The 26466-nt window shown below is 44.6% G+C and overlaps 1 protein-coding gene and 1 long non-coding RNA gene across 7 annotated transcripts in view; one reads left to right on the top strand and one right to left on the bottom strand.

Annotated features, from left to right (window-relative positions):
• The window catches only part of CDH10 (cadherin 10), a 410273-nt gene that overhangs the window by 124821 nt on the left and 258986 nt on the right, over nt 1–26466 (bottom strand). For 3 of the 6 annotated variants that reach the window (XM_081873030.1, XM_081873034.1, XM_081873037.1), the window contains exon 1: nt 17165–17282. The exons of 1 other annotated variant lie outside the window; for it this stretch is intronic. The gene's annotated coding sequence lies outside the window, so the exon portion shown is untranslated. 2 more of the 6 variants (XM_081873031.1, XM_081873032.1) reach the window with 2 other exon arrangements.
• LOC309348141 lies at nt 14146–17849 on the top strand. Its single transcript, XR_014159230.1, has 2 exons — nt 14146–14659; nt 17254–17849. It is a non-coding gene; the product is annotated as an uncharacterized lncRNA (long non-coding RNA).

Below are 26466 nucleotides of genomic sequence, written 5' to 3'. Positions count from 1 at the left end.
GGGGTAAACTTGCAATCAGGTAGGAGGGGGGGAACAGAATGTAATGCCTGGACTATGAGAGAAGAAGATTTAATAGACCTGTTTCACACATCATCAAAAGCTGAACTATGCAAATACATGAAATTGTGGTCTCCAGCCTTTTTGCTGAGATCCAAGGTATGGAAAAGCATGTTATCCTAACTGAAGCTCATAGTTTCCTGGACACCCCACCAGTTGTAAATTATAGGACAAACTTGGGTAACAGCACATGGTTAGTCTTGTCTAAAGGTAAGCCACAAGCTGATGTCTGGACAAAATACTAAACTAAATCATGTCTTAGTGTGGTACAGTAGACAACAAGCAGGAAGGATCAAACTGAGCATGATGTCTTCTGTATGCTTGCGCATTCACAAAATGCCATGGTCTGGCTTAGTGTGATATAAAAACCCAAGAAATGTCTGAATAACCCCGCTTCCTGAAATGTCTGACTAGCCCCGCTTCTGACCTCTGGGCTGGTTCATTTGAATTGGCCTTCCTGAAAAAATGGCCCATCTTGGGCTCAGAGGTGGGCTCATTCGTAAGGTTGCCATATGTCCTCTTTTCCCAGGACATGTCCTCTTTTTCATGGGGATGTAAAATGAGAACTGTCACAACAATCCATAGTTAAAAGGAGAAGTTGGCAAATGTGTCCTCTTGTTTGCTCTTCAAAATATGGCAACCCTAATTGGGGGGTGGGGTAGACCTGACAGGGTCCACCAAAGACTTCATTCAGGTCTGCTCCTGTAGGGATAAAAGTAGGCCTGCATCTCACGGGGCACTGCAATCATTCCTGGATTTGTTGCCTACCCTCCATGTTGCTGTGCTTGTAACTACACATTGCTATGGAGTTAATTGGCCACCATATTCAGGGCCAGGGAGCAGTTGGCCAACCTGGGGTTTTGTTCTTGTTTTTTGCCTTCCTCATAGCAATTGTTACAGCTCTGGGAGGTAAGACATTGGGTGAAAACAAGTTGTTGGAAGGGAGGATGTAAATCTCTGCCTGCCCTTCTAAGGAAATAGGGGTTTCCCATTAAAGGGATCCTGGAGGAGATGTTTCTGTCCAGACACCCAGGCTAGAGCCATAGCACTTCTTGAGTTGGTTGTTCTTGTGAGGTGGCACCTATTTTATGCATGTCGTAGGGCCTCCTCAACATTTGTCTGACCCCTGGGTCAATCATCCAACAGTTGGGCATTATTTGGATTTGATATCCCACTTTATCACTACCCGAAGGAGTCTCAAAGCGGCTAACATTCTCCTTTTCCCTTCCTCCCCCACAGCAAACACTCTGTGAGGTGAGTGGGGCTGAGAGACTTCAGAGAAGTGTGACTAGCCCAAGGTCACCCAGCAGCTGCATGCGGAGGTGCGGAGAGGCGAACCCATTTCACCACATTACGAGTCTACCGCTCTTAACCACTACACCACACTGGCCGGTTGTTACCCAATGCCTTTGCCAAACCTCTTATGGTTGTGATCAATAAAGCCGTGGCCTAAATTGAACCATACAATGTCATCTTGAGTGGTCTTTTGGTCAGAGGTGACCTGCGGGTGGTAGGCACATGGTACCTGGACGTTGAAATTCACCAAAGGACTGACAATAACTAATGACGATCCTGAGATCTTTTATCTGATGGGCCAGTTTACATGCTTATACAACTTGGTACAGTGGTACCTTGGTTCTTGAACTTAATCCATTCTGGGTGTGCGTTCAAATCCCGAAAGTTTTCGAAAACCAAGGCGCGGCTTCCGATTGGCTGCAGGAATTTCCTGCAGTCAAGCGGAAGCTGTGTCGGATGTCCGGCTTCCGAAAAATGTCCTCAGACTGGAACACTTACTTCCAGGTTTGCGACATTCAGGAGCCAAAACGTGCGAGTACCAAGGTGTTCAAGAACCAAGGTATGACTGTATTACTCTTACTCTGGTGACAAAGAGGATGAGTCCCTTCCCACCTTGGACAAGCAAGCAGTTCACTTGGAAGCTAGTGCATGAAGAGGTCTGACTGGCAACAGTTTGCAGACAGATGGAACTTATTATTACTACTACACCTGGAGAAAAAAATGTTGAGAGACAACAGATGTTTTACTCTGTCTTTTTCTCCCTTCCTTTTTCTCTGCATCTGTTAAGAAGAGATGTGATTCTTTTTTAACCTTTCAAAATGGCATGTTACATGTTTTTACATATTTGAAAATATTTTGCAAAAGGAAATTAAGCACACACACAATATGTTATGTATTGTTGTGGAGCAAGGAACATTGGTTCTATCCTGTGCTATGGAAAGAGAATTACAGGGCCAATCAAACACATGAACCAACACAAATTGTAAGGTTATAAGAAGATAGGTGGATTATTATGACTCCTAAGAAAATCCTGGTTTGCAAAAGTGCCATTTGAGCCCATTGCACATCCACAGAAGCAAAATGCTCTTTTATACATGCAAGCAGATTGGCAGATATAGATATACCGTCCCAGTTCCTGAAAGTTCACTTTGCTTGCCTTGGCTCAGAAAAAAAAAATCCTTCGAAACTAAGGTATATTGCTGATAAATTTAATAACCTGGCATACTGCAGAATTATACGACTAGAGGAAAAAATGTAGTAATTTTTCATCTGATATTTTCACTTCCATTTCTTTCATAAGAACACACCATCTAAAAATAACGCAGTTAACAATAGCAAGTTGCAGTGTGCATTTTATGTTGCTTCTCTCAGTGAATTAAGCATTCTAATTAAACTTCATCCACCCTTCTGGAATCCAGTTTGCGGGCCATTCCACAAATGCATGCTGTGACCCAGTTCATGCATAAAATGACTGCATGCAAGCTAGCATTAAAACAGCTAAGCAAGAGGAAGAGCCTGCATAGTTTGCAGCCTTCACCAACCCGGTGCCCTCCAAGTGTTTTGGATTATAACTCCCAATAGTCACAGCCTGTATGGCCATGCTGGCTGGGGCAAATAGGAAGAGCCCCAAACGTCTGGAGGGAACCAGGTTATCAAAGGTAAAACGCCAGCAATGTGAACATTTAGGTTTGATATCCAAGAGAGGCCTGAACAACCTATTATCCACCAAGGCAATTTCAGCCCACAAATCAAGTATGGTTGCCACCAAAGTCTCACTTAGTCCCATTAAAGGAGAATTCATAATATGACCTGTTTATAAAGCAAAGACGAACTGGATTGTGTGCGGGAGAGGGAATGAGCTATGTATGGAAACCATAAAAAATGGGGGGGGGGGATGGGATCCTTTCAGGAGAACAGCAGATAAGTTCTAAACATTAATGGCCAAAAGGACACTTCCCATTTGTTGATAAAGGCAGCATCAAGTAATGACTCAAATGGGTTTGCATGATCACCCGGTTCCCCAAGACACCACACAAGATATTGGTTCTGGGATCAAATAAGACCACAACTTTATTGGTTACAGATGTGAGGTTTGGCCATAGGCATTGTGCTAAGCAACTGCACATGTCACTCCTGCCTGTCTACTGGGAGGGTTTCTAGGGATGAAGCCAGTGGTGGGCACACCCTATGACCTACATCAAATTGGGGCATCCCCTGAGAGGTTCCCATTGGAGGAATAGTATGGTCCTAACCCTCGCCTGGGCATTGGACAGAAGCCACTCCTCCTGGAACATTTTAACATGATATCCTTAGCCATGGAGGGGCAGGCAAAGGCTACAGCCACCCCCTCCAACCAAGACTAGGCTTACCCAATGCCTATCCACCTTATAAAGCTGGGACGATTGCTATGAGGTAGGTGAAAACCCAAATGCTGGTGCCAATTAACCAAGAGGGAAAAATTCCTGCCCGACCATGAGAAGGTTAGGCGACTGACATTCTCCATAGCAAGGTCCGAGCATCCATGAAAACCCTAATCTGAAGGAGGGTGGGTTGAAGAACCGGCACAGTGAGAGAAAAAGCCAAAAGGCCCCACCATCCGGGCATTAATAATAATAATAATAATAATAATAATAATAATAATAATAATAATTTAATTTATTATTTGTACCCTGCCCATCTGGCTGGGTTTCCCCAGCCACTCTGGGAGGCTTCCACAAAGACCAAAAATAAATTAAGATGTCACACATTAAAAACTTCCCTGAACAGGGCTGCCTTAAGATGTCTTCTGAATGTCAGGTAGTTGTTTATCTCTTTGACATCTGATGGGAGGGTGTTCCACAGGGTGGGTGCCACTACCGTGAAGGCCCTCTGCCTGGTTCCCTGTAGCTTTGCTTCTCGCAATAAGGGAACTGCCAGAAGGCCCTCGGTGCTGGACCTCAACATCCTGGGCATGGCCAGGGGGACGCCCAGGAGAGCGCCCCCTTATTCCTGCTGCAATTGGCCCATTTGGTGTCAGGAAGATGATCTAGCCTGCAATAGGCCAGTTTGGCAGGGAGGACCAGGGCCCATCCGAAAAGCCACCCACCCGAAAAGGGACCAAACGGACATATCAGCAATTGTAAGTCAAAAACGCAAAAGATGGATGTTGCAGAGCATCTCTGCTGATCTGTATAGTCTCACCGCTGTGCCCAGCCAGAGTTTGATACACACCTTCACAGAGGAGTAGTGTGCGATAGGCACAGCGCATACGTGACAAAGAGCTGAGAGAGGAGGGGAAGGATTCAGTTAATGGCCTCTGTAAAATGTGGCACTGGGCACATGAAATAGAGCAAGCTTTTTTTCTGTACAATGCATTTGTTTGACTTTGCCGGGAACTAGCACCTCTCACTGTGACACACCCATTGTGGGAAAACTCTTATAATTGTGCAAAAACGAACACAGACAGAAACCCTAGCAAACATGTTTCTTTTTCTCCCCGGCCCCTGCTGCCATAGGTAACCTCTTGCAGACTGACCCACAAAGTCATTCCCTAAAGAGCATCAAACAAATTTGTATTTTGTAAACCGGTTCCTAGTTTTAGTTGATGTATGATGTGGGTTTTCAGAGCCTCCTCTATCTGTGCCTCTATCCAGTGCTTTTTTCCTAGAAAAATAGGTGACGGTAGTCACCACGACCACCATGACATCACCATGCCAACAAAGGTCCGCATAGTTAAAGCTATGGTTTTCCCAGTAGTGATGTATGGAAGTGAGAGCTGGACCATAAAGAAGGCTGATCACCAAAGAACTGATGTTTGGAATTATGGTGCTGGAGGAGACTCTTGAGAGTCCCATGGACTGCAAGAAGAACAAACCTATGCATTCTTAAGGAAATCAGCCCTGAGTGCTCACTGGAAGGACAAATCGTGAAGCTGAGGCTCCAATACTTTGACCACCTCATGAGAAGAGAAGACTCCCTGGAAAAGACCCTGATGTTGGGAAAGATGGAAGGCACAAGGAGAAGGGGACGGCAGAGGACGAGATTGTTGGATGGTGTTCTCGAAGCTACTAACATGAGTTTGACCAAACTGGGGGAGGCAGTGGAAGACAGGAGTGCCTGGCATGCTCTGGTCCATGGGGTCACGAAGAGTCGGACATGACTAAACGACTAAACAACAACAACAACAACTCACCATGAAGTTGTTACATGCCATGCTTTTTAACAACAACAAAAATGGTGCTGGTACTGCGTACCCCTGAGTACCCCCCAAACAAAAGCACTGCCTCTATCCCACACCAACTAGATGAACTATGTGATATGTTTGATGACATTATATTCCTAGTACTCAGCTACATTGGCAAAGAAAAAGAGCTTTATATGTGTTGTTTTAGGCATTCTAACACAATGACACCAGATGGCGCTGTGGAGTTCCGCTTTTGCCAACCCGATTTCTCATACAAAGTTTACAATGCGCTTAACTGAAACGCTTCTTTGATGTGTCTGGATCCAGGCTATATCCACCCCTAGTCTGCATATAAATGGGAGTTAAATGTGCTTAACTTTGGCTAGATATGCCCCAGAGTGGTAGGCGCTGATGACAAATGATAGCATGTAATATGTAATGGGAAGAGATTCATAAATGGTCCCCGGTGGAGTATTTTTGCAGTAAACACAGTGAAATAATATGAACACCCTACAACCCAATTTGCAAAACAGATGATAGGATGTATTCATGTTTATAATTAGGATTGGGTCATAACTATTCAAATGTCCATTTAATTAACAGAGACTCTCATATGCAATGTTAATGCTTAGGATGAAATCAGGATGAAATCAGGACAAAAGTGTTATGCATATGCAAACTGAAACAAGTGTCGTGTTATTCAACATATTTTGAATGCTTTGCCCCCAAGAGAGAGGATTGCATTGTCACCAACCATTTATGACTTAAAAGCTCAAGTGTTATAACATCTGCAAATATTATAAGGCTACATCAATTTAAAATCATGCAGTCTAGGCACACTGTGGAGAGGTATTCTATATTGTTTATAGGGTGACACAAAGCATCAAGATAGGATAAATGTAATACAGTCAGCCTGTAGCACACGACGTGGCCGGTGATAAAATCGTAATAGCAAAAAATAATAATAATGCATATATATTGATATAAAAATGCATAGAATCCAAAATGGTGCAATGACTTCTTTGTTCTTCAAAACAAAACAAAAAAAAGTCCTTTATCTTTTGAGCACTAGCAAAACCTGGAAGATTTTTTGGCCGTTTCATTTCCTGATAGGATTTCTCTTTTTCTTTTTTTTCCCATGGGCTGCTTTGCAGCAACCATTTTCTTTTCATATTTTGATTTATGTGCACTGCACACAAAAAAAGGAAAGTATAAAGTTTATGTTGGCAACAAAGAAAGTTCAGAAAGACAGTAGCATGTTGCTGGGTAGGTGGAGGAACGCATATATGTAGAGGCAATCCCCCCCCCCCCCCCATGTTTTATATTCCCTTGACTCAAGCTACTGGTGCTGAGAAAATATTACACACTGCCAACTAGCAGCCTTTAGTTCAGAAGCTGCTTCTCCAATCTTATCCACTCTGCTAGAGCAAGCGAAGCAATATCTCAAAAGATACTTCCCGCACTCGTGCCACCTGCAGCACACAATTCTTCCTTATCAACTGAATGCACAAGAATCTATTCTACATACAGTCCTGGGAGGCATTTTTTATTTTTTTTTTTTTAAGGAGGGGGGAAAGAGCTGCTTCTAGCAAGATACCAGAAATGGATGCAGATTGTAAATTAAAGAAACAGAATATGCAAACACTTGGAATGCAATTTAACAGCTGACTCAGACCTAAAATTCTTGGTATGGGAGATCGACATGGTTCCATCTCATGCCTGTTTAGCAGCAAGATAATGTAGAAAGCACAGACTAAGGACATATTTATGCGGACAGGACTGCAGAAACATCAGAGGTAGAATGGGCAGGCAAGGTTGGAGTGGTTCATCTCTTATTATCCCCTTCCCTCCTGCATGGTTTATGCAACACTGTATCTCTGTGGGGGGCAATGGGATTGTCAACCATGCCACTCTCATAAGAGTTAAGCCTTAGCCTGGCCAATTTATACAGTCAGAATAATCATCTGATACAGTCCCGTGTGAATAATACCTATTTGCAAAGCCGGGGGGGGGGGGCTCTGCATTTCAAATGCTCCCATGCATTAAAAAGCAAAACAAACAGAAAGCTATTCAGGACCAGGACAGACCCCAGCCCCTGATGTGCCAGTATAAGGGATTGTGGGCCTTTAAAAAAAAAAGGAAACAGAAAAACAGAAAGGAAACAGGGATACAATTGAAGTGTGTTCCGTTCCTCAGTAGTCTGAAGGGGTACTGTCTGAACAGGACTGTATTAACTCCTACATGAGAGTTCTTACTAGAATTATATGTGCAGTGGTGTAGCGTGGGGGGTGCAGGGGGGCCGGCTGCACCGGGCGCAACATCTGGGGGTTAGGGTTAGAGGTAGGGTTAGGGGGCGCAAATCCACAGGTTAGGGGATGCAAATTACTTGCCTTGCCCCGGGTGCTGACAACCCACGCTACGCCACTGTATATGTGTTATATTAAAGAAGGAATAATCGATCTATCTAAACCATGCTTCCCAAAGTCTATTGCCATTTTGAGAAAAAGTCTATGGGGGTTTGAGTGGCGTAAGGGATGGAAACACCTACATTACAAAATCAGAATGATTCAGCTGTCACTGGGTTCTGTCTGGTCATTCTTGGTTGCAGATAAATAAGCTTACTTACAAAGTTCTAGGTTCCAGGTACCTCAGCTGACAATCATAACAATAAAAGAGTCTGAACCTGGTTAAAACCAGTGTTTCAGGTGGAATAAGGAGCATAGAAGCACAAATTGTAGATAGACCGTCTAAAAACAACTGAATTGCCATAGCTTCCTCCACAAACTCCACCTCTGTTTCCCTGCATTTCCCTAATCCTACAGTTTCTAGGAAGATCTAGGTTCAGAACATTGGCAACTAAACATATCTGAAACTGATTAGAAGTATGTGAGGCAGTGTAAATGTATTGAATGGTTCAATAGGCCTTGATTTAAAAGAATTCTTAACATAAATGGCTGTACTCCAAGCACACTTACTTGCAAGTAATACAGTTTGCAATGAATCGATTCCCCTTAACTGTGTTTAGGGCAGGCACACAATGAAAAACAGGATGGACTTCCATGGATTAGCAAATGTGCTAAAGGATAAAAAGCAAGAAATCAGCCTAATTCAGGGCCAAATTTATCAGCAAACAAAATACACCTATGGCCTTGATTTTTTAAGTTGCTCAATAGTCTCTGAGGGAAAATAAATGGGTTCTTACCCAAAACAATCCCCTGTATTAAATAAAAGGTTGAGATTATAGTGCAAAAAAAGCTATTGATGGTTGGGTTTTTCAAACCACAGTTTCACAGCAGCATCAAAATAATCCAAGTTAGTTTAGTGGGGAGGTCAGCTCTGATACTTTGGGACCAGCCAAGCCAGAATTGAGACTTCTTAAAAAAGCAGATCTGATTGATAGTCCAAGGTTAGCATTTTAAGTCTCTTTGGACTTAATGGAAAATGAAAGCCTAAATTGAACTATCTACCAATGACATCAGTGGAACTTAAACATGCTTCATTTGGGTTTAACAGTGTGCCCTGTATCTTTCATTATTTTGAGGCAATAATTAGATACCACATGAGTGAGTGAGTCTGGAATGAGAGCCTCAGTTTGTAGAACAACAAGCATCCCCATATTAAAAAAAATGAAAAAAAAAAGTTTCATACTTGGGAAGAAATAGTCTACCGCACTGAGAAAGTACTGGGATGCAAAGATTAGGGGTTATACTAGATAAGATAGGAGAAAAACACATCTGCTTCCAAAACATATCAGTCATACACCTGGTCTTCTAACTTATTTGATAACACCACACCAGTTCCGATTTTCCCATCCACATCTGCTATAAACAGTCAGTGATGGAGTTAGGGAGCCGGGAAACATATAAGATCATGTAAAACCAACACAATTTATGGGTTGAGAGGACTCAGTCTTAAGACTTCTTCTGTCCATCATTTCATTGGCCTGTTTAGTGAATTCATTTGTTGAAGGATGGGCTATATTTTGGAGATGCTTAAACTTGTGGTGGGAAACAAGTTCAGCATCAAGTAACCCTGCAATTTCTTTACTATCGTATGTTCAAGTTATAAGGAATGCCTTCCAAATGGGAAGCAGAATTTGTGCAGGCCACAAAGAAGACCCTTGGAGTCCACAAACTGTGTACTTCCCAACAGTGGCAAAGTATATCTTATACACTTGGGAGCATGTATTTCTTCCTGAAAGTATTCAAGCACATTTCTAATTCTGAGATGAAAGCCCAGGTACAAATGGATATGATACGGTGATAGGAAAAGTTTTCAAATGTGTTTTGGGGGAAGCGCATGTACGTTGACATGTTGCATGTGAATGTATTCATTTTTGCTTTACCATGGGTGATATCCAACAAAATCATCAATAACTTAAGTCTGTTGATTTCAGGTGGCCTTTTCTGACTAACACTATATATCACTCGTATTTTTAGACCCTCTTTTTCAACTGAACTTCCCAGGGTGCCACAGAGTCAGAATACAGAATAGACGACCAACAAAAACACCATAAAATAATAACAACATAGAGATAGCCAATATTATTATTATTATTATTATTATTATTAATAATAATAATAGTAATATAATTTATTATTTATACCCTGCCCACCTAGCTGGGTGGCTTCCAACAAAATATTGAAATACTAAAATAAAGTAAATTTAAATATTAAAATACAGTAATCTGCTAAACATTAAAAGCTTCCCTAAACAGCCAACAACAGGAGATTGCATAGTCACACAGCAGCAGATGATGAGCCCTCAATGGCCAAGTAGAATAAACAGGTCTTCAACTGGTGAAATGTTATCAGAGGAGGGAGTCTATATGACTCCAATGAAGGGAATTCCACATTCAAGGAGTCATGACTGAGAAGGCCCTGCAAGATGGAACTCTTAGCATCATTAGCTTCAGTACTGTCCAAAGTTAACCTCTGACATCAAACCTGAGTGACTGATCAGAGAATACAGGGCAAATGGGGTGACAGCAGAGCATGAGACCCTTAATCTCAGGGTTGTGGGTTCGAGAGCCACATTGGGCAAACCATTCCCTCATCACAGGATGTGAGGCTAGATGGTACTCGTGGTCTCTTCCAACCCTACAATTCTATGATTCTATTTATCACCTGTTCTGCCTTTTCAGTTGTATCAGCTGCACCTCATTGTACAGAGTATCCTGATGGATTGCTTTGAACATTATGTGGAAGTGAGAAAGCAAGAAGAGGAAGATGTGCAAAGGGGCAAATCGTGCATCTCTCCCATGAGGAGGCCTGTGAAGCAAAGATAGCTTGCAGCAGATGTGTGACTCCCCTTTGAGATGTTGTCCCCAAAGCATGGAAACTGGAAGGACTCACTTATGCTTCCTGCTTCAATGCTGCCATGCGCCTTGTGGGGATTCTTTGGTCTCCAGTGTGTAGAGATCCACAATGGATTAAATCCTACATGTCATTTCTTTTGGGGCACCTGTAAAGTTTTCAGATCAGCCATAAAGAGTCCTTCACCTGATGGTTTCTTGTTCAAAATCTGGTCTTTCTGCAGCATTAACTAAGATGTGAACCAGTCTCCCTGTCGCCTATTAAATAAGAAAGAGTCTGGTGCATCTACAGTGGAAATTTTATAGCTGAGATGTATAAGTTGTTCTCACTTCTGGGTGTCTCTGTCTCTTCCCTCTGTTGCTCTCTCCAGGTCATCTGGGCCAACATTGGTGTTACATAGAAGCCAGAACTTGTGGAGGAGTCCAATGAGGAGAGGGGGCAGAATATTTCAACCACTGACAAAGAATCAATTGGCAAATGGACAGTACTTAATACAATGATACAAGGCATGTCACTTTGTTAACACTTGCTCAAGCAGTCGCCCAACCCTTTACTGACCCTTGTGAGCTACTGCTGCAGCCTAGTGGCATTATATGGGATGATTTTTAAAAACAACAACAACACAAAACCAAAACATTTTTAATCAAAAATATCTAGACAATAAGTCATCAAGTATTGCAGAGGGAGAGAGAGAGACCCTCATCACCTATTCCCCTAAGATATCACGTTGAGATCAGGAAATGACTTTCTGAGTGCCAGAAATGCTTACCATTTTCAAATTAACCCTCTCTGTCTTCGGCACTGAGTCCTTTAATGAGAAAGATGAAACAATATAGTCTTTGTTTAACAGCCACATTCATTGCAGAGCTCCCTGGATTGCTTTTAACTTTAACAACAAATTACTTTGGACGATATAATACAAGAGAAATGATGCTCATCTAGGGACCATGGCACTATGTGTAGTGTATCAATTTTTTTAAATTGCACTTCTGTTTTTGGCACACGAACCCTTTTGAAGCTATGTATTCCTGTACTGGGAAGATTCCTACATATTTTTGAAGTAACAAATGACTGCGACTCCGAATAAAAATCAATACACTGTCAAACATTGCTTAAGTATGCCCACACATAACATTCTGCATATCATGATAGCTACAAGGGAAAGGCTATGCCTTTAAGACTAATCTGTTCTACCCAAAGTTGCCAACCTAAATTGGAGACAGACATGCCAATATAAAATGAGTGCAAAGAAAGCAGCAAGAGGTGTATTCTCCCCCATAGTTATCCCCCCAAAATCAATCATATGGTATGACAAACATAAAATGAAAACAGTGTAAGTGACGTCATTTGTTGTGACATTGAGCCTCTAATAAAATTAAATCCATCTATTTAAATGCCATATTGATACTCAGAACCAACTAAAATCTTAAAAGAGAGGCATTGCATTATGGAACAGTCACCCACCCTCACTGAAACACATTGCACAGTAAATCAGATTCCCTCACCAGGGCAGGCTTGAAATTGAGGAGTTTGCAGAGCTAGAACCAGGTAATTTGATTATGTTCCAAAAGACAGCATCTCTCTCCTCACCCAACCACACTGACGGCATGAATCTAGAGGAGTCTCTTCTCCTCAAAGTAGAGAACTTCTCTCACTCATTCTTTCCTCTCAGCCAGCTTTACATCCACCTTTTCTTTCGCTCTCATGCAATTTCCCTTTGGAACATTTAAAAAACAAAACAAACAAACAAACAAAAAAAAAACAATCACAGCAGAGGAAGGTATTTTGGATGAAAGCATATTAGCATGCACGGTGATATGCAAGAGTGTTGAGCAGCAGCTCTCAAGAACAAAACATTTCTGAAAGGAGATCATTTGGAAATTTGGTACTGAACCCCAAGCCAAAATTTGGCCAGATATGCATATGAAGCCAGCTGCCACACACACACAAAAATGAAGTAGATGCTCTCTCCTTCCTCCCTCCCGCCTCTCTCAGTATGGCACACAGAGAGAATCAAAATAATGCCCCTCCAAGCATCTTGGAAGTAATGGATATGCAGTTTTGAACAACACAGACGCTTCTCTCTCTCTCTCTCTCTCTCTCTCTCTCTCTCTCTCTCTCTCTCTCTCTCTCTCTCTCTCCTTTACCAGAGTGAAAGACGAGGACAAGAGGAAATGGCTCCATTTGTGTGCAAGCAAACAAAGATGATAGGTCAGGTTCCACTGGCTGCCGTTTGTCACAGACCGCACGTGCGGTCGGTGGCATCCTTTATGCTAAAAGCCCTGTTAGGTTTAGGTGGCTACATCTGGCACCGTGTCGCACGTTCGCTTGCTGCTAATTTTTGCAGCGCAGCCGTAAGAGCGGCTGACAATGCCACCAACGGTGACTTGTCAGGAGCACGGATGGGGACTTGCAGCATGCTGCATTAATTTAACACCACATCAAATATGGATTTTATTGCAGCAGCGACAGTAAAGACTCGCACAACTGCTGCCTGTATTCCCACATAACGTGCTATCTTTCTCTCTCACTCTCTCTCTCTCTCTCACACACACACACACTGCTTTACTCTTTCTCAAGTACACAAAGCGGGATGGGTACACACGCTTAGCATTCTCTGCGTATCCTACAAGCCATCAAGACAGGCGCATAAGTTTAGCCCATGTGCATCAATCCATCCCCACTGTCTACAAGGAGTAGCCTGAAGCAGGATTCGCACTGTGTGTGTGTGTCACATTTCACAGTGAGATATTATTCAGAAGGAGGAGGAAAACTATGATAGTGTTCTTGATGGAAAAAGAAAGCCATTATCCTTCGTGCAAGACCTGGCTTGTGCGTTTGCAACTGAAGCTCTGACCATGATAGTTACCCTTGTGAGAGATTAAGCTTTTCAAGTGCACACAGAATTTATCTCCCTCCTGGTTACCCTCCTACCAATTCCTTCACAACACGAAAATGCCGGTGGGCTGTGTGTTGTAAGGAATTATATGTTACTCTGACTCTAGCTTGGCAGTTAATGAACCGGCTTTGCAAACTGCATAGCTCTGTCATTCTTGAGCAGGTAGAAACGCAGCCGAGCTAGAATTGTACAGATATATATACTGTATATGTGCAATTCTACCTGGGCTGCATATATACATACATACATACATACACATAACTTCTCTCTTACGACCATCATACAATCCTGGAGAAAGTTACATCTTTCAGGTCTCTGCTGTTGTCACAATAAACCACACTGCTGTTAACAAACTCTCTCACACACATAATGAAAGCTAGAAGCAAGAGCGTTCCTACCTTTCTGCCGAGATGAAGTAGCGTCCAACAACCTATGCAAAGCCGTGGGATAATTGCAATAGCTTCCTTCCTCTTTGTTTTAGTGGTTTTCTCCTATTTCTCTCTCCCCCCCGCAAGACTGATCCTACTTGAATTTAATTCAGGCTTATTCTCCGAGCATCACTTAACTCTGGACAGCAGGGAAAGGAGGGGCGAGGGGGGGGAGCATTCGCTCTCGCTCTCTCCCTCTCCTCTCTGACTGGCTTTCATTCAGAGCGCCTGATTAAAAAAAAAAAGGAAAAAAGCCACCACACAGGAAGAGAGAGAGAGAGAGAGAGAGAGAGAGAGAGAGAGAGAGAGAGGTTCTGCTGATAGAGGCGAAGCACTTGCCATGGGAAGGTTACACAGACTGGAAGGAAGAGAAGGCTTTTCCAGGCTCACAGTGATTTGCAAGTGAATGTGGTGGGAGGGGAAGAAAGAAAGGAGGGCTTTCTATGGAAGACTCCCTCCTCCTGCTCCTGACAGAATGGCACTCTTCTGCTTCAAGTCCAAGGTAATCAGTTCATCTATTCCGCTTGCTGTAATAATACACAATCACAGCACCGCCACTCCTGGGCTTTTCTTGCTGGTTTGTTTTTAAAACCCCCTCACCCCACACTTCCTCGTTACATAGCTAATTTTCCTCCCTCCTCACCGAGAGAAAGAGAGACTGCGGCACTTGTCATGTCAAATGCAACAGACATTCCCCCCCCCCCTCTCAAATTAAATTACAGCCCTCTCAGAGATGATATCGAAGAAATTGGTGTTTCCAATTCATACACACTCTTCAACTGCCTGGTCCGGGAGAGACGGGGTTTATCTGCCGCTCATCTTCAGCTATGTTACGATGAGTTTGCTTCCCCCCCCCCCCCCCGTTATTGCAAGAAACGAGTTGTACTGGACGCCTTTCTGGCAGCCTCTGCCCCTCCAAAAAAAACCCCACACACCAAACAAACTTGAGTTATTCCGACCTCTTTGGGGTCCAGCGTTTTTTTTTTTGTTTTGTTCCAGCTGATCTCTGGCATCACATTGTGTTGGTAACATTTACTGGGATCGCCGCCCTGTAGCTTTCCATTCTGCGGATGTAATCCTTTGCGCAGATTAAATCTGTAACAGTTGATGCTCCCTAATGCAACAAATTGGACTCAGCACAATCCCTTCTTGGATCCCACTGAACCCAAACCTTCAGCAGTGGGAGATAGAAAGAGAAAGAGAGAATTGCAGAGACTCCACGGCACTTTGGGGGCAGATGCTGCAAACACTCCCCTAAGCCTAAGCCAAAGGATGTCAGTGTTGCTCCATCCACTCTGTGCCATGAGGAATTTTTTTTTTATTATTATTATTTTTAAAACCCTCTTTAAAATATGAGAATTGGTTCAAGTGTCCACTTACGATGGAGGGAATTTTCCAAACAATAAGGTAGGCTGTGAAGTACTGCTGTATTTTGCTCCACACCACCACATAGTTTAAATTGGCTACAGACATATTTAATAATTTAATTTGTTGGTGTATGTGTTATATTTCAGATCCTGTCCGTGAGAGCTCACAGTAATATCTATATGGCCCACAAAAAAGGAAACAACGCCTATTAAATAATAAGCCTCAACAAAGAGAGTAGACTTGCCAGAATAATAAACAAACAAGCAAATGTATATCCCTAGAGGCCCTCTGAATGAATGAATGAACAAGGATCAATTCTGCCCTTTATCCTGTAAGTCAAAAGAGAACAGACTTTGAGATTACTTGTCACATGGGGCACAAGTAACCTATAGAATAGTGATTAGCAGCTGGAAATCCCTAGATCAGTACCCATCAGGAACTGGGAGTCATAGCAAAGGCAATAATAGGATATGCAAGAATCACAACTGCCGCATTAGGACTATCTCAAAAAGCTGCGTTTGGAGGTCAGTTTGCTATCTTGGCTTTGAACATCTCCATCCAATTCTCAAAGTGGCCTTCTAATTGCTGACCAGAGGACAGCTGGACTGTGCCATAATATGCATTTCTTGTCCTCCCATGCTGAAGTGCCTGCAAAGTAAGAACTCATTCTGTCATTGCAGTTTTATAGAAGTCATAGCTACAAGGTGAGGTGGCACTGGTTTGCGCTGTTCTGGGTTGAGGTAGGGACATCACCCTTGTCAAATAGAAAGTTACACCTGTTTGAAGAACTGCGGAAACACCACAAGCAAAATGCTGTATTTGTCAGAAGATGCTAACCATAGTTGATGCCTGACAAATAGATGGCAAGGAAGAAGCAACAAAATAGTCAGATAAGGCTGAAATCCACACGCTTACCCGGGAGTAAATGCCATGGAATTTACTGAAACTTCTGTCTAAAAGTAAACACTGTAAAGGATCTGAGTCTGGGAAACCCACTGGGTGTATAGCAAAGAGTTTGGGGCTGAAATCTCCCTTCAACTTACTCAGAAGTAATTATAATTTAACATAGTGATACTTACCTCATTGTAGATTGTACTTTAGGATTTGGAGTAGGCGGACTTGAGTTCAAATTCAACCACACAACACAACGGGATGGTCTTAGACAAGCTACTATCTCACAGCCCAACCAGCAATCAGGAGACAGGGTGACATTTGTGCGACTATAATGTTGAAAAAGTCACATACTCTGACCTAAGCTTCACTGAGGAAAGGCAGGGAAATTTGCTTGTAACTGATAAGCAAAGCTTGCCTGTAAAGCTATTCACCAGGAGAAGCAAGCTACAAACCCATAAATGCTACAACTGAAGTGTCGAGAATTGGTATACTTCAAATAGTTCAACTGAAGGAGGAAAAATATCTGAGGGGACTGGGGGGGGGGGAATACATCACATCAAAACACAGTTCCTACTTATTACATCGTGCTGGCTCCACACCCTACAACAGACACCTCAAAATCTTGGTCTTTCCTTAAAAAAAGCAAGGCAAAAATTGCAACCACTTTTCCTCAAGGACACACAGCCAGTTGCCATACTCTCTCTGTTTCCTTTAACTCCAAGTTGCATCAGTCACACAGACATACCTGAGCAGTCCACCTCCTCAAATCGTTTCCCTCCATTTACCCGAAGCTCGGAATGAAACAGTCCTCGTTTTTTTGTAAATTCTCCCCAGACAGAGTCAGCCATGTGAAGTCCTGCAGAAACTACAGGCGTTTCCAGCAAAGCCTATTCTGCTTCTGTTTCATAAAGGCAGCAGACCTGCACACTTTCTCTCCGTTGCATGAGGTCAAAGCAGCCTCTTCAAGCAACAGCTACTGCAGCTCAGGACTGGGAGTTAGCGAGCGCTGAATTTAGGAAATATGGCACATCTGCAACAGAAAAAGGATCAAGGACTGAGAGCTGCTAGGGCAATTCTGGCCCCCTGGGAGATACTGCCTGACCCTTCAGTTGCCAGTGCAGGCAAAGAAACTGGATGAGCTACAGTCATGACAATGAACATTTCTGCCATAATTTGTGATATATCTGTTTGTGACGTATATGTAACAGTGAATGCCCTGGATATGGTGAATGCTAAGACTCATATATGAATGTTGATGCCCCAGGATATCTTGAAAAATTGTCACAGCCCTAATTCCCCCCTCCCTTTCAGACATGCCGGTGAATGTCAGTAGGTAGCATGGAGCAAATGCTAAATGTTAGCTATCAACATTTACTAGTATGTCTGATAAGGGGGGCAAATTAGGGCTTCGCTGCATATTTATTTATTTTATTTTTTTTAAAAAAATATACTCCTCCTTTACTCCAGTGAACTCAAGGTGCCATGCATGAATCATCCCTTCCCTCACCTCAAAGCTTTTCGTGAGCATTTTGACATGCTGTGAAAACGACCCCTTTTGGTGTGGGTTTTTTTTTTTTTTTGAGGGGTTATTTTGCGAAAATGTGGCAGATGTCTTTAGTCCCAAGGTAACTGTCTCAAAAAAAGCCCCACCCCACATTTTAACAGTGTCCTACCTTGCAATTCTTTTCCTTTTACTGATTCCACACACCACCTCCTTGTTTCTTCTCATTGTGATCCCAGCCAGTCTCTTCCTTGTGATGTCATAAAACCACAAAGCAACTCATATTGGATTATGTGTCAACATTACTGAGGGCAAAAAGCCAGTCCTATTCCCTAATCACCTTCTTCTTCTTCTTCTTCTTCTTCTTCTTCTTCTTCTTCTTCTTCTTCTTACCCCATCCATCTGGCTGGATTTCCCCAGCCACTCTGGGCGGCTCCCATAGAATATTAAAAACATGATAAAACATCAAACGTGTCTCTGCTGTTAATACCTGCACTTCTACAGGGTGGTCGCATAACAAAGTAGCCTGAAGGTGACAAAATAATAATAATAATAATAAGAAGAATAATAATAATAATAATAATAATTTATTATTTGTACCCCACCCATCTGGATGGGTTTCCCCAGCCATTCTGGGCAGCTTCCAACAAAGATTAAAAATACATTAAAATGCCACACATTAAAAACTTCAGTGAACCTTCAGATGTCTTCTAAATGTCAGGTTGTTGTTTATCTCTTTGACATCTGATGGAAGGGCGTTCCACATGGTGGGCGCCACTACCAAGAAGGCCCTCTGCCTGATTCCCTGTTACCTCACTTCTCATAGGGAGGTAACCACCAGAAGGCCCTCGGAGCTGGACCTCAGTGTCTGGGCAGAACAATGGGGTGGAGACGCTCCTTATTAGAAGGGGAGGAAACACTGTTGCCAAGGCAATTACAGCGCTCTGAAAAGATAGAAAACATTAGCCCAATCCTAGGGTTGCCATGCATCCTCTTTTTCCAGGACAGGTCCTCTTCTTCAGGGCTAAAATTTCTGTCTGGGTGGATTCTTAAAATATGCCAAAATGCCTCTCCAGGAGCTATATTATTAAATGTAATATAATATTTCCCCACATAATGATTAATTTAATTAATATTAATATAATGTTGTAACTAAGGTCCAAAACCCACCTGGAAGCTTTCCTGCATCCTAACTGATCCCTGAAGGCAGTGGTGAAAGAAAAACACTCTGCATATGTTCAAAGACACTGTTTTCCCTAAAATCATTCAACATTTGTCCATGGATGAATCTTGGCATTGAAAAATTAGCTAAACTTTGATCAGGCCTTCTCAGCCTTGGTTTAAAATGAGAAATGGCTAAGAGGGGCAGTAATATCCTTGCAGTGACGAGTTTTTGTGTGTATGGAAAGTGACATTTTAAAATATTCTCATTTTATGTCAAATGAACATAAAATGGGTATTTTTGTTTGATAAAGGATCACGATCAGGAATATCCATTATGTTTCCAGGTGGGGGCAGGCGGTCTGAATCAATAGTTTGACATTCACCTCAAGCTCAAAAGCACATTCAGTGGGAAACAACGCATATATAAACTAAATATGAAGAAGAAGAAGAGTTTGGATTTGATACCCCGCCTTTCACTCCCCTTCAGGAGTCTCAAAGCGGCTAACATTCTCCTTTCCTTTCCTCCCCCACAACAAACACTCTGTGAGGTGAGTGGGGCTGAGAGACTTCAAAGAAGTGTGACTGGCCCAAGGTCACCCAGCAGTTGCATGTGGAGGAGCGGAGACGCGAACCCGGTTCCCCAGATTACGAGACTACCGCTCTTAACCACTATACCACATTGGCTCTCATACCTGGCATTTTGTCTTCAAAGTAGTTCCCCATGTCTCCAGGCTCACCCATTGGCAGTCATCAAAGAGTGTGCTGCCCCAGCAGTGTGGAATTTTTTCAAGGTCCATAAATTTAAATGACAAGTTGGAGCCAAATATTGCTGTGATTTGGGCACATTGAGATGTTAACCACTGTTGCATGCCATCCCAGTCTCTGATCAAAGACACACCAATCTCCAAGCAGCATAAGATTCCAGGCACTTACTGAGGGCTTGTGTCTCCTTTTGGAAATGAGGCACAGTTGAGACTGTGGTGTCTTTAGGATATAAGGTTTGTTAGCACATAAAAGTAAGGTAAAAGTTGTCGGACCTCTGGACGGTTAAGTCCGACAATGGGGTTGTGGCACTCATCTCGCTTGCAGGCCAAGGGAGCCGGTGTTTGTTCACAAACAGCTTTCCTGGTCATGTGGCCAGCAGGACTAAACCACTTCTGGCACAACAGAACACCGTGACGAGTGCCAGAGCGCACAGAAATGCTGTTTACCTTCCCGCCGCAGTGGTACCTGTTTCTCTACTTGCACTGGCATGCTTTTGAACTGCTGGGTTGGCGGGAGCTGGGACAAAGCGATGGGCGCTCACCCCATCATGAGGATTCAACCCGCCAACCTTCTGACAGTGGTTCAGTGGTTTAGACCTGTAATGGAGGGGTTCATACCCCCAAAATGTCTTGCTTCTCCCTCTCTTCAGCTCGTTGTTTTGCTTCTAGGTCATACCCCTGCAAAATATGCTCTGAACACTCAGGCTTTTTCTAAGAGTTGAAGGAGGAGCCGTACACATTTTACATCTGGCTCAGATCCCCCATTCCTTTGTTCTCTTAATGACCCATCACCCACATGATCACCTCAACAGGCAGCTTGCCTGGCTTGATTAACATTTAACACTTCTTGGATCCAGTGATAAGAACGGTCTGGCATCCACAAACTCATAACAGTACTATTTTAATCCTTTTCAAGGCTGAAAAGCTTGATAGTTCCCATTTATGTGTTTTTATTTATATGGTACGAGAAATAAGTTTTCGGAATTTTTAAAATGCAGATGAGGACATTTTAAAGATGAACATGGTAGGGAGAGGGAAAGAGGATGTTCCTATTTTACTATGAGAAATGTTGGAGGGTATGAAGTCATGTGAACTCCGAGTCAAGGTGATAAGTAACTATACAACCTTTAGAAGACATCTGAAGATAGCCCTGTATAGGGAAACTTTTTAATGTTTAGTATTTTATTATGTTTTTTTTATATGCTGGAAGCCGCCCAGAATGGCTGGGACAACCCAGTCAGATGGGTGGATTATTATTATTATTATTATTATTATTATTATTATTATTATGGAATAGGGCATCCCTATTTTCATCGGAGAAAAGTTGGAGGGTATGATATCCCCCTTTCTGGAACTCTGTCAGGGGAAGAGAAAAGTTAAAGAGAAATGGCAGCGGAGAGTGAAATAATTTAGTATCCCATCACCTTATTTTCTGCTGAAAATCACTTAGTTTTCCCCTCAGTTTGGCCCAGCCAGTTTCATTTGTTGGTAGGTGGGTGTGTTGTGGGTGGGTGTTGAGTTATTCTTTATTTTAACACTATGTCCCATTTCATTACAGGACTACTGTAAATGGCTTTCATTGTATAAAAACGCCATCACTTGATGGAGCATTTTGAATATCAGGGACACAGTGTTGTTCTCCCAAGTTTTTTCAGCCTTTCCTTAACTCCAGCAATGACAGTGGCATTTGAAAATAGCAAAGCCAGTTTGCTCAACCTGTTTACTCGATCCTTCCCTAACGTAAATAAATTACCCCCATTCCAAGTGTCAGCGTAGCATTTTTCAGAGGGAAGATTTAATCAAAAGTGTATTTTAGTTGGCACAGCTGTAAATTTCAGCGCATTGCTTCAGTAGTGTTGCGAATGCATCTCTTCCTGAAGAGATGACAGGTAGTAACACTGCCATCCCATTATGCTGAAATAAGCATATATGTGCATATGCAATTGCACGGAAATGAACAAACGAGCAAGCCCTCCTCCTTTGATAAGGTTAATCTGTGTTTTTCCAGATACATTGTCTAAACTTTGCACTTGCCAAAATGTGATGGCTTAAACGATAGAAAACGGCAGCTAACTAGCTCCAGTCCCATCGCTCACACGAGGAAGAAGCAGAACTTGTGCAGCGAAGCGTTTGTCATCAAAACAACATCACAAACATTTTTGATTTTTTTTTTAAAAAATGTAGCGTGTAAAATTAGGATGGGTGCAGCTACTATACTATATAATTAAGAAAAGGGATGGGGAATAGAGACCAGTTACTTATATGAAAGTAGTTGCGCATCGAGGTCCCCCAGGCCACCCCAATAACTCACATTTCACACATCAATTTTTGTTTAAGGTTTTTGGCATGAATTTGGCCACAACTTTATTTAAATACACACACGTGAGTGGTTGCTTAGGCATTGGTTACGACTATCTGTCCTTGCCCCAGGGACAGAACTGACTTCCGGATTCCAGCAGAAGCCAAGAACCATATTGGGGAGAAATGAAGCTGGGCATCAGTCCCTCATCTCTCAGCCTCATGCCCCCTGGGGCTTGCACGGCCCAAGTCTGATTCCAGGGACTAGGACGAAAGGGATGGCAAGCCTCTGGATTCCTTTAACGAAATTCCCCTTCAGCACCACCATTGGAGGGGTAGGCACTTACCCCTCCACCAACCAATTTTAACCAATGCCTAACCGCCAACTTTACAAGTTGTGACGATTTGCTATGCAGCAGACAAAAACAAAATGGCAACAGCTAATCAGCCAAATGGACAAAATTCCTACCAGGCCCCTGCCCCAAGGCAGGCGACCCCATGACAGGCATAGCAAGGTCAGAGGACAACGACCCCCCCTTTTCAGGGAGGGTGGGCGGGTGATCCGGTGCACACAGCCCAAGAGAAGGCCCCAGGCTGCGAGCCCTGTATTTAAGACCTCTGACTCCTCCAACACTTTAGCAACATAACATTCTCCCTAGCAACACTCCTTGCCCAATCACAGCATATGGCCAATTTGCCCAACAACAGTGGGGTGACCTTTAGGCCCCCACCTCAACACATGCTCTCTATTATGGATAACACACTTTCTTTGACTGGCCATCTGTACAATCACACATATGGACTGGCACCTGTGCAGAGCAGCATCTTAGAAACTTTGCCCCTATAGATATTTTTGGACTACAACTCCCATCACTCCCGACATTTGGCCGTGTTGCCAGGGTCTGTTGGAAGCGGGAGTCCAACAACATCTTGAGGCCCATTCATTTATTTCATTTGTATCGTGCCTTCCATTCAAAGATTCCAGAGAGGTTCACAACATAAAAATGAAAACACATTCATATGTGGTGGACTTGTAAAAGGGTAAAAGAGTATTGGGAAATGATCCATAATGAATTGGAAAAAATGTTGGAAGGTACTCCCCCCCCCAAAAAAAGAGTCCTTTCTGTGAGAGTTCAGAACTTAACTGGTTAAGTGTTCTGAGGTGTGCGTCACTTTCTGACGTCAGCTTTAGAAGCTAAGGAGGAGCTTGTTTTCCTGTACTTTCTGTTCTCTCTGTGTGTTTGAGAGAGAGAGACATGTTTTACCATGGCTGCAAGCAGTGATGGACAGTTTTTCTGAGAAATGTTTCAATAAAGAGCTGTAAATAGACGAACCTGTCTGTGTATGCTTGCATGGAGAAAAGGAGAAAAAGACTGCTTTACACCGCTGTATGCTACTCTGCTGAGCCGTGGCTAAAGAGACAGCAGAATTTGTTGCGCAGCTAGGAAGGAAGTGTGCTGGACGCTGTAAATGACTGATTGGGATCGTAAAGCTATCAGAGGCCACGGCTCAACGATCGAGCTCCAAAGATCGTTATCTCAGAGGTTATGGAGGTCAGTCAATGCTCGTAAAGCAGTTGGCCTTGAGCCACTGGAATGCTTTGAAGTCGGCACGGAGGTTGGCCGGAGGTTGGAAGCTGCATTCCGTGAGTCTAGCCTGATGCCGGAAAGCAGAGTGAGTTTTTGCCTGCTTCTGAGAGGCAAGAGAGCTGCTGAGAGACAGAGCTAAACGCTGAGAGCAGCTGAAATCGTTCCTCCACGGAAGGGAGAGCCGGAGCAGCTGGGCTGTTTCTCCACAGACAGGAGCCGGAATCAGCTGGTACTGAGTGAGTACAGCTTGTGGGGCACCTTGGGAGAACGGGAGAAGATGGCAGAGAGCCAGGATATACCGGTGGAAAAGCTCACTTTAAAAAGTTGGGCAACCTGGAGCAAGAGAATAAGGGTGTGATGGCCTGGGATTCCGAGTCTGAGAGTGATCCGGAGGAATCCCAGCCGGCGCAGGAGTCCCCGCCTTCAGGGCCGGCTGAACTGGGGCAAGGCCTAGTTGCTGAGGAAACTCAAGAGCAGGCACCAGGTGAAATCATTCAGGCCCCAGAGGTGCTGGAAGACTCAGTGGCTACAGGTGAGCCTCCCCCGGGGCCCAGTAACCCTTCGGCCTCTCCTGATCTGCAGAGGCTTAGGGCAGAGAGGCGAAGGGAACTGGTGTCTCCCAGGAGGAGTGCTCGCCTTAAGGCCAAGAGAGGCGGGGCTTCTGGGGGCCGGGACCGCCCCCGGCCTTAGAAGAAGATAAAGGTCAGGCAGCCCGGTCCCAGGTTGCGGGAGCAACGTCGTTGTTGGCTTTGGACCTTCCTGTGTTCCTGATCCCTGCTTGGCCTCCTGTTCCTGACCATCCGGTGCTCCTGTTCCCTGCTCGGCCTCCTGTTCCTGACCATCCGGTGTTCCTGTTCCCTGCTCGGCCTCCTGTTCCAGCGTTCCTGTTCCCCGCCCGGCTCTCCGCCTCGGACCTCGCCCCTCCTCGTGTGGACTCAGACTACGCTCACGGTACCTTTCCCCCGGGTCCAGCACAGTTTGCTCCCGCCATACCCGCACTCCCCCTTCGTAGGGGTGCGTTCGGGAAGAGCCAGAGGCCATGGCTGACCAGGCGGCTGCACTGGTGGATTTGGCCCAGAGGAACCAGACCTTGACTCACACCGTGCAGCAGCTCAGTGACGCGGTTGTAGCACTTCAGCAACGCTTGGAAGCCCTACCGGCTCCTGGGGCCGACGCCCCGGCTCCTGGCAAGTACCCAGTGGCTTTGCCTGAGAAATTTGATGGAGCCCCGGCCAGCTTTCCCATGTTCCTGGCCCAGGCCAAGCTGTATATTCAGGGGCGAGCCCGGAACTTTCCTGACGACCGCACCAAGGTGCACTTTTTGATTAGTTTGTTAAAGGACCAGGCGGCCAAGTGGGCGTTGCCGCTACTCAGGCAAGACTCCCCCTTGCTGGCAGACTATACGGGGTTTTGCAATCATTTGGAGGCCGCGTTCGGCAATCCCCAGAAAGGGAGTCAAGCCAACCGGGCGATTCGGCGTTTGAAACAGGGCAAGTCCACGGTGGCCGCATATACCACGGAGTTTCGGCTGCTGGCACAGGACTTGACCTGGAATGATTCGGCACTGCGGGACCAGTATCTCGAGGGGCTTTCAGACGAGGTACTGGACCAGTTGGCCACAATGGAACGCCCCACCACGCTAGACACTCTCATTCAACGGTGTCTACAAATAGACGATCGGTTGGAGGATCGTCGTCAGGCCCGGGGTCGCCGACACTTCCAGTTCACGGCACCAGCTTTTTCCAGCAGCCCCACGGTCACAACTGATTTAACGGAGGAGCCTATGCAGCTCGGGGCAGTGCGGCCACGCCTTTCCCCTGCAGAGAAGGCGCGGCGTCGGGAGGGAAATCTCTGTCTTTACTGTGGCGGAAGTGGACACTTCGCTCGGTCTTGTCCAGAGAAACGCCAGCCGCAGGGAAAACCGCCAACCCCAGTAGCTGATGGCCCTAGCTACCGGGGGTCCCAAACAGCACAGAATGGGGCCGCACCAATTGAATTACAACACCTTATGGTTCCGGTACATCTATACCCTCCAGGAGGGCCATGGATTCTTACCCATGCTCTGGTGGATTCAGGGGCAACCCGCTCTTATATGGACGCTGCTTTTGCTGCCCAGCATCGGGTGCCACTTCGGAACAAGCCAGAACCGGTACAGGTGGAGGCAATCGACGGACGGCCACTGCGTTCGGGCGCCGTCACTCAAGAGACCCAGCCCCTGGTCCTGTGCCTCCAGCAGCACCGTGAGATGCGAACTCTGGATATTGCCTCCATGCCCCGGTTTCCCCTAGTGCTTGGGATGGACTGGCTAGAGGCTCACAATGTGCAGATTGACTGGGTCAAACGGACTGTACACTTCCCAGACCCCAATTCTCCTGCTGAGACTGAGATGCTAGCAGCTGCGCCCACTGAGGAGGCGGCTGCGACGCTCCCCGCTGAGTACCGGGACTATCACGACGTGTTCGAGGAACGGGGGGCAGACCAGCTGCCGCCGCATCGGTCCTTTGACTGCGGCATAGACCTCCAGCCCGGAGCGCCTCTACCGGTGAGTCGCTTATACTCGTTAACAGAGCCAGAGCGCGAGGCTTTGCAGGACTTCTTGCGCAAGAACCTGGAGCGTGGGTTCATTAGACCCTCTACCTCGCCCACTGCTGCGCCAGTGCTCTTTGTTAAAAAGAAATGTGGGGAGCTCCGCCTTTGCCATGATTACCGGGCCCTGAACAAAATTACCATC

The sequence above is a fragment of the Podarcis erhardii genome, assembly GCF_964252035.2.
Source record: "Podarcis erhardii genome assembly, chromosome: 8".
Taxonomy (NCBI): Eukaryota; Metazoa; Chordata; class Lepidosauria; order Squamata; family Lacertidae; genus Podarcis; species Podarcis erhardii.
This window is presented reverse-complemented; position numbering and strand designations above follow the sequence as displayed.